An 8,729-nucleotide genomic window follows, 5' to 3' on the forward strand; every position below is an offset into this window, starting at 1 on the left:
TTGTGATTTGGGTGAAATTTTGCACACTGAGGACTTTTGTGTTGTTTGGTTTTACCCTTCCTGGAGAGGCACTCTCACTCTCATCTCCCGAGCCATCTGCATCTCTCCAGCCAGGGATGTAGTCTCCTCCAACAAAACGTGACACAGGGCAGGCACACAGTGACCACAAAAAGGACGCACTCCTTGATTGATCTATAAACTATGGGTGGCCGTATCAGGAGTGTGTTGTGCACAGACGATCCCTACCCCAGCATTATTCCTATCCCTCTGGCCCCAAGGGCAAGATGGAGGGGAAAAAAGGATGAGACTGCGCCACTGAGTTTGTGTGTTGGGGTGGGTGTGGAGGGTGTCTGCGATGTCCATGCATCAACCCAATCAAAGTAGTGTAGGCTCCTCCCCAGTCCCTCATTGCTCTCTGTCCCTCAGACCACAGCTATCTCAAAACCAGATTGTTCTGGTTACCTAGTGCTGCTCTGACAAGAATATACCCCAAATGGGATGGCTTAAAGAAACAGGAATTTATTGTCTTACAGTTTGGAGGCTTTAAGTCTGAGTTCAAAGTGCCAGGATCTAGGGGCTGGGTAAAAGTCCCTCAACTTGGAGCTTCAGCTCTGCCTCCTGCTCCTGGCCCACTGAGGCTAGAAGCTTTTCTTCACTTAGACAGCTTCTGGTTGACAAATAAAAAGGCACAGTCCTGATGTTACCAAACCACACGACAGGCCATTAATTCAAGTCCATTGAAAGTCTCAAGGTCAGCAGAGCATAGCAGGCTGCTGAACAATGACACGGCTACATGCAGGGTTCAAGTGTGCCATAAGCTAGAGACCATTCCCAAAGCTGTTTCTTATATATGAGAAGCAGACCACATACCCAAAGGCAGCTACTCAGCTCCTCACAATAGATTCCACCATGGAGTTGATTACCAGTCTCCTCATGGGGAATACTACATCCAGCTGCCCAGCCACTCAACCAGGCCCAGCCAAGTTGACACACAAACTTAACCACCACACAGATGAAACTGTCCAAATAGGAAAGAGTTAGCAGAACTCTGGCCATTTCTTCTCACTTCTCCAAGGCTCTGCCTAGGGGTGAGCCTTCTGCTCATGCAGACCAGGACCTCAGGCAAAACAGACATCTGCCTGTGTCTAAATTACATATTAGAAAAATGCCAATGCCACCTACAGTATATTTCTCTTCTGTGCCTGATATCCCATCATTAGCAATTGTCACATTTAAGTTTTAATGGTTTTCAATGGATATGTTTATGGAAAGAGGAAGGACCACGTGAAGCTCCTTTCTTTTCTGCATTGACAAAAGGGCCCTGAGGGGCACAACCCCCTCCCCTCAGGGTCTGGAGCAGGGTGGGAGTAGAGGTGGAGGTCCCTCAAATGGAGACAGGTGTGTAGAAAGGCAATGTTCATGCCTTCCTGATTTTGCTGTGAGCATTACAGTGGTGTGGGGAGAAGAGGCGGGCAGGCAAGGAAAAGGGGTAGACTTGTTGTGAGTGGCTGCTGTGAATTTTAATTCAATTCAGTCTGGCGGGCTTACTGAATTAATGTTGGGAAAACACAGTGCTCTCCTGGGAGGAGAGATGTTTGGTATAAATAGAAGGTATTATCATTGCACAGCAATAGGGGGACGTCATGTCGCTCAATACAGCTCAAGCAGCAGCCAGAGCCTCAGCCGTGGGCTGCAGGGCTGCGAGCAATCAACTCCATTTGCTGGTCCCCCAAGACAAGACCCTTCCTCCATTCACCCACCACCAGGGTACCTGAGCAGATGAAGCACCCTCTCAAGGCCCTCAGCCCCTTCTCTGCAGGGAAAATTGAGCCATTCCTTTCTCAGGGGCACTAGATAGGGGCTTCACCATGCTAGTGACGGTAACAAAGGATTACCACTCTCAACACAAACTATGAGCAAGAGCTATGCCTTCCTCTCATACACTATTTGTCCTATTTTTCTTTTTTAAAACAGCTTTATTGAGATGTAATTTACATACCATATACTTTGATCATTTAATGTGTATAATTCAATGGGTTTCAGTATATTCAAAAATATATGCAATCATCACAGCCATTTCAGAACATTTTCCTCAACCCAAAAAAACCCGGTGTGGTAGTTAGGTCTGTGAGTCAACTTGGCTGGGCCTGGTTGTGTGGCTGGGCAGCTGGATGTAGTATTCCCCACGATGAGACAGTAATCAACTCCATGGTGGAATCTGCTGAGAGCAGCTGAGTAGCTGCCTTAGGGATGTGGTCTGCTTGCTGTATATAAGCAGAAGCCTTGGGGAATGGTCTCTAGCTTATGGCACACTTGGACCCTGCAGGTAGCTGTGTCATTGTTCAGCAGTCTGCCATGCTCTGCCGACCTTGGGACTTACAATGGACTTAAATGGCCTGCCTTGTGGTTTGGTAACATCAGGACTGTGTCCTTTTACTTGGCAACCTTGGGTTTGTCAGCCTCAGCAGCTAGCAGCTGTCTGAGTGAAGAAACCCCTCTAATGGGCCAGGAGCAGGAGGCAGAGCTGGACCCAAGGTTGAAGGGCTTTCACCCAACCCCTAGAGCCTGGCACTTTGAACTTGGACTTAAAACCTCCAAACTGTAAGAGAATAAACTCCTGTTTGTTAAGGCCATCCCATTTGTGGTATATATTCCTGTCAGAGTGGCACTAGGTAACCAGAATACCCTGTATCCTTAAGCTGTCACCCCACAATCTTCTCATCCACACTGCAACTCTAAGCAACCACTAATCTACTTTCTGTTTCTATGGTTTTGCCTATTTTGGACATTCCATATAAATGGACACATAAAATATATTGGCCTTTTGTGACTGGCTTTTCTCACTCGAAACTAACAAAACCAAACCAAAACAAACTCACTGCCATCGAGACGATTCTGACTCACAGAGACCCTCTTTGGGTTTCCAAGGTGGTAAATCTTTGAGGAAGTAGATTGCCCAGTCTTTCTTTTGCAGAGTGGCTGGTGGGTTTGAACCACCAACCTTCTGGTTAGCAGTCAAATGCCTTAGGCACTACACCACCAGAGCGCTCCAGTTTCACTCAGGATAATGTTTTTGAGGTTCATCTGTATTACAGCATGTGTCAGGATTTCATTCTTTTTTACAGATGTAAAATATACACATATAAATATATATATATATATATATATATACACACCACATTTTATTTATCTATTCATCAGTTGATGAAGATTTGGGTTATTTATTTATTTTTAGCTATTATGAATAATGCTGTTTTGAATATTTGTGTATAAATTTTTATGAGGACATGTGTTTTCAGTTCTCTTGGGTACTTACCTGGAATGGAATTGCTGAGTCATATATAACTCTGTGTTTTATTGTTTGAGAATTGCTATCTTGCTCTTAACAATTACCAAACAATTACTATTCATTGGGCTCTTGCTAAGCAATCATTAAACAAATATTTATTTAGCTCTTCCTATGTACCAGGTCCACCACTTGTCTGTTAGTTTGTCAGTTTGTACTGTGGTGGCTTGCATGTTGGTATGATACTAGAAGGAATGTCACTGGTATTTCAAACACTCATGGTGGACAGCTTTCAGCAGAGCTTCCAGACTAAGACAGACTAGAAAGAAGTACATGGTGACCTACTTCTGAAAAAGAATTGACCACTGAAAACCTTATGAATAGCAGTGAAACATGGTCTGATATAGTGCCAGAAGATGAGACCCTCAGGTTGGAAAGCACTCAAATAAGATTGGAGAATAGCTGCCTCCTCAAAGTAGAATTGACCTTAATGAAGTGGGTAAAGTAAAGCTCTTGGGACCCTCATTTGCTGATGTATTACAACTCAAAATGAGAAGAAGCATCTGCAAGCATCCAATGTTAGAACATGGAATGTCTAAAGTATGAATCTAGAAAAATTGGAAGTTGTCAAAAATGAAATATAACACATAAAGATCTATATCCTAGCCATTAGTGAGCTGAAATGGACTTGTATTGGCCATTTTGAATCAAATAATCATATGGTCTACTATGCTGGGTGTGGTAATTAAGTTGTGTGTCAACTAGGATGGGCCTGGTTTTGAGTATCTGGGCAGCTAGATGTAGTTATTCCCCATGATGAGACTGGTAATCAGCTCCATGGTGGAATCTACTGGAGCAGCTAAGTAGCTGCCTTAGGGATGTGATTTGCTTCCAGTATGTAAGAAGCAGCTTTGGGAAAGTCTCTGCAGTTTTTTGGTATTCTTGGACCCTGCATGTATCTGAGCCTTCATTCAGCAGCATGCCATGTTTCCTGCTGATCTTGGGACTGTCTCTGGATTGAACTAGTGGCCTGCCATGTTGTTTGGTAATCTTCAGACTGTACCATTTTATTTGTTGACCTTGGGTTTGTCAGCCTCAGCAGCCAGCAGCTGCCAGAGTTAAGAGAAGCCTCCAGCTTCAGGGGGCAGGGAGCAAGAGGCAGAGCTGAAGCCCAAGGTTAAGGGGCTTTCACCCAGCCCCTAGAGCTGGCACTTTGAACTTAGATTTCTAGCCTCCTAAATTGTAAGAGAATATATCCCTGTTCGTTCAAACCACCCATCAATGCTATTTCTGTTAGAGCGGTGCAAGAGGACCGAAACACCAGGAACGACAAACTAAAGAGAAATGGCATAACATTCTGTGATAATTGGGGTTGTGTGTTGTGTGTTGGTTGGACAATGATTCTGAGTGGTTTAAGCAGTTGTGATGTGGTTATTCTCATCATGAGATTGGATGTATACGCTTGAGCAGTCAATCCATTGAAAGGGAGTTTCCCTAAGGGTGTGGCCTGCTGCCAATATATATATGGACATTCTGGGGAAACAAGAGAATCTTCTGTGGATCTGGATCCTGTTGTGCTGCCTACAATTTTCCATGAGTGAACAATCCACCATTCTGCCTGGTGATCTTGGATTCATCATCCATGGAAGTCAACAGCCGGTATACCATCTGCCAACCTTGAGTTCATCAGGCACTGCAGCAGTGTGAGTTGGGAAAAACCTACAGTTTGACGTTTGATCCAGGAACTTGGAACTTGCCAGCTTCTGCAAGTGTGCAAGCCATTTTCCTAAGATAAATTTCTCTCTCTCTCTCTCTCTCTCTCTTTACAGCCTTTACTGGTTTTGCTTCTCTAGAGAACCCAGACTAACACATTTGGTACTGGAAGTGGTCCTAGAGAGACAAAATCATAAAGATGTTTTCCTAAATTGATTCTTACCAAGTCTGTATGGTTCTGCAATTTGATTAATCATAAAGGCACTGGTGACTCTGCCTCCATTAGTAATGAGGGCCTGCTAATCCATGGCATGAGGTGGCAACATTAATACACAAAATAGCACCACCAATAGATCAAGTATTTTGAGAAGTGAGGGTCTGGGTGATTGCATGTTTGATACTTTTCTGCAATTTTGTCAACATGAGAAGTATAAGGAAGCTGGTTGGTTGGTCCTGCTTATGCTAAACAAAGTGGTAAAAGAGTGAGATGAGTTCAGGGGTGCTGAGTCATAACTCAAGTGCTGCATAAAGGATCTCAATGTTTCCAGTTGTGCCCTGAAAGAAAGCCTTATTTCTTCTAGCAACAGAGCTGATATTGCCATAAACCAAACCCAGAGTCTGATAAGAAGGGTGGTTGGATTACAATGCCAATTGAATTGCCAATCCAGGATAGTGTCTGAAGTTAAAGTGAGAGAATTGATTGGAAAGATATGGGATCCTGAAACTTGGGATGAGAACACATGGGCAGATGGTCAGGAAGATGAGGATATGGAGCCTTTAAATTCTGTTGAATCCCTCCTGTCAACAGCACCATCCCTCCCATCTGAAGGGATTACTATAAAAGTATTATCCCTTCCAGCTCCATTTGATGGCATTAACCCAACTGTTCCTGATGGGTCATTGCCTGAGGTAGAAGCCATGCAAGACATTGCTGAATGTTTTCAGGAATAGACACAACCACTCATTGGTTTACTATTTTTCTAGGTAGAGGCAATTCTAATGGCTTCCACTTGGCTTTTCCTACCATTATAGCCCTTACTCCACATGTCAGGGACCCAATGTGGGAATTCTGCCAATTTCTGAGTATATCTATTCCATTTATGCATAGACCTATAACTAAACTTAAGTCTAAGCAAGTCCCAAAAAGTGAATTACAAAGTGTGACTGAGGAAGTGATAGGCTACACCCAAAGAGACCTACTTGATTTTGCTAATGTGTATAGACAGAAACCTGGAGAATATGTGTGGGAATGGCTATTGAGGATGTGAGATAATGGTGCAAGGAATGTAACATTGGATCGGTCTGAGTTTATTGATTTAGGCCCACTAAGTACAGATTCTTCATTCAATGTTTCAGCTCAAGAGGTTAGAGAAGGATTTAATTGTTTATTTGGTTGGCTTACTGAAGCATGGATTATGCAGTGGCCTACCTTAAGTCAAGTTGAAGTACTAGACCTGCCTTAGTATAATGTAAAAGGTATCCAGAGGCTTAGGGAAATTGGTGTGTTAGAATGGATTTATCAGGTTAGACCCCTAGACTCAGAAATGGAGAGCCCAGAAGACACACCTTTTACCACTATGGTAAGGAACAAATTTGTGAAGGGAGACACAGCATCCTTGAAGACTGCTGTAATTGCTATTTTATGTTAGCCAGATTTGACACTGGAAACTGCTCTCATTGAACAAAGACACTTAAATACAATGGGGCTGTTTGGACCCTGTGGTAGTAGGGGACAAGTGGCAGCAGTTAATTGACAAAGACAAGGTGGGCGTGGTTACTATAATGGACAGCAGAGTCAAAACAGTAATCAGAATACTCTTACTCATGTGGAATCATGACACTGGCTACTTAGGCATGGTGTTCCTAGGAGTGAAAACCACAGGAAGCCTACTAAATATTTACTTGATCTGTATTGACAGAAGAATTCTAGGTCACATGAACAGCAATCTAGATTGAATCACCAGAATACAGACTCATGGCCCTTCAATCAATTCCCAGACTTCAGTCAGTTTATAGACCCACAACCCATTGAATGAAAGAGAGGCCGATTCCCTTCAAGGAAAGACCCTATTACATTGCCAAAAATTTACACTGTCAATCTTTCTCCCAGGCTTCCCCAAAGAAATCTGAAGCCTTTTACAAGAGTGACTGGGGAAAAGAAAATAATCAGATTTTGGGGGATTACTGGATACTGGCTCTGAACTGACACTAGTTCCAAGAGATGCAAAGTGTCACTGTGGCCCAACAATCAGAGTGAGGGCATATAGAGGTCAAGTTACTATGGAGTCATAGCTAAGGTGTATCTCACAGTGGGTCCAGTGGGTTCCCAAATCCATCCTGTAGTGATTTTCCCAGTTCCAGAATGCATAAATGGAATAGATATACTGAGCAATTGGCAGAATTCCCATGCTGGGTCCCTGACATGTGGAGTAAGGGCTATTATGGAAGGAAAAGCCAAGTGCAAGCCATTAGGATTGCCCCTACCTAGAAAAATAGTAAACCAAAAACAATACCACATCCCTGGAGGTATCACAGAGATTACTGCCACTATCAAGGACTTGAAGGATGGAGGGGTAGTGATTCCCACATCCCCATTTAATTTGCCTATTTGGCCTGTGCAAAAAACAAATGGATCTTGGAGAATGACAGTGGATTATCATAAACTTAATCAGATGGTGACTCCAATTGCAGCTACTGTTCCTGATGTGGTTTCATTGCTTGAGCAAATTAGTACATCTCCTAGTACTTGGTATGCAGCTATTGATCTGGCTAATGCCTTTTTCTCAATACCAATTTCAAATTGACAGTAGGACAGCAGCCAGGCATCCATGTAAGGGGAGGGAGGGACCCAGGCCCCACCCCCACCAGCCAAGAAAGTGGGGGAAAGAGAAGCCAGAGGTGACAACAGAGAAGAACAGCAGCCAGGCATCCAGGTAAGGGTAGGGAGAAACTCAGGCCCCATGCCCACCAGCCAGAAAAGTGGGGGAAAGAGAAGCCAGGGAGACGACAGAGCAGAGCAGCAGCCAGGCATCCAGGTAAGGGGAGGGTGGAGAGGTTTTGAACAGCTAAGCAAGACAAACTTGTCTGTCAGTTTGTTGTAGTATTATGGCTTGCATGTTGCTGTGAGACTTGAGGCTGTGCCACCAGTGTTTCAAGTGCTGGCAGGGTTGCACGCGGTGCACAGGTTTCAATGCAGCTTACAGACTGAGACAGACTAGAAAGAAGGAAGAGGCCATCCACTTCTCAAAGAATTGGCCAGGGGAAACCTTATGAATAGCAGAGAAACACTGTCTGACACATTATTGGGCAGATTTATGAATAGCTTGGAAACATTGTCTGACACAGTGCAGGAAGAATTGCCCCTTGAGTTGGAAGACATTCAAAATAAAACTGGGAAAGAGCTGCCTCATCAGAGTAGAACCAACCTTAATGATATGGATAAAGTAAGTCTTTCAGGACCTCCATGTGCTGACATGGCATAACTCAAATTGAGGAGAAACAGCTGCAGACATCCATTAATAATTGGAACATAGAATGTATGATGTATGAATCTTGGAAGTTGTGAAAAATGAGATGAAACACATAAAGATTAATATCCTAGGCATTGTTGTGTTGTTGTTGTTATGTGCCATTGAGTTGGACCCAACTCATAGCGACCCCTCCTTGGGTTTCCAAGGCAGTATCACTAAGGAAGTAGATTGCCCCAACTTCCTTCCGAGGAGTGGCTGGT

This window comes from Orycteropus afer, unplaced genomic scaffold (genome assembly GCF_000298275.1).
Source record: "Orycteropus afer afer isolate SDZICR_OR568_19922 unplaced genomic scaffold, OryAfe1.0 scaffold00124, whole genome shotgun sequence".
Taxonomy (NCBI): domain Eukaryota; kingdom Metazoa; phylum Chordata; class Mammalia; order Tubulidentata; family Orycteropodidae; genus Orycteropus; species Orycteropus afer.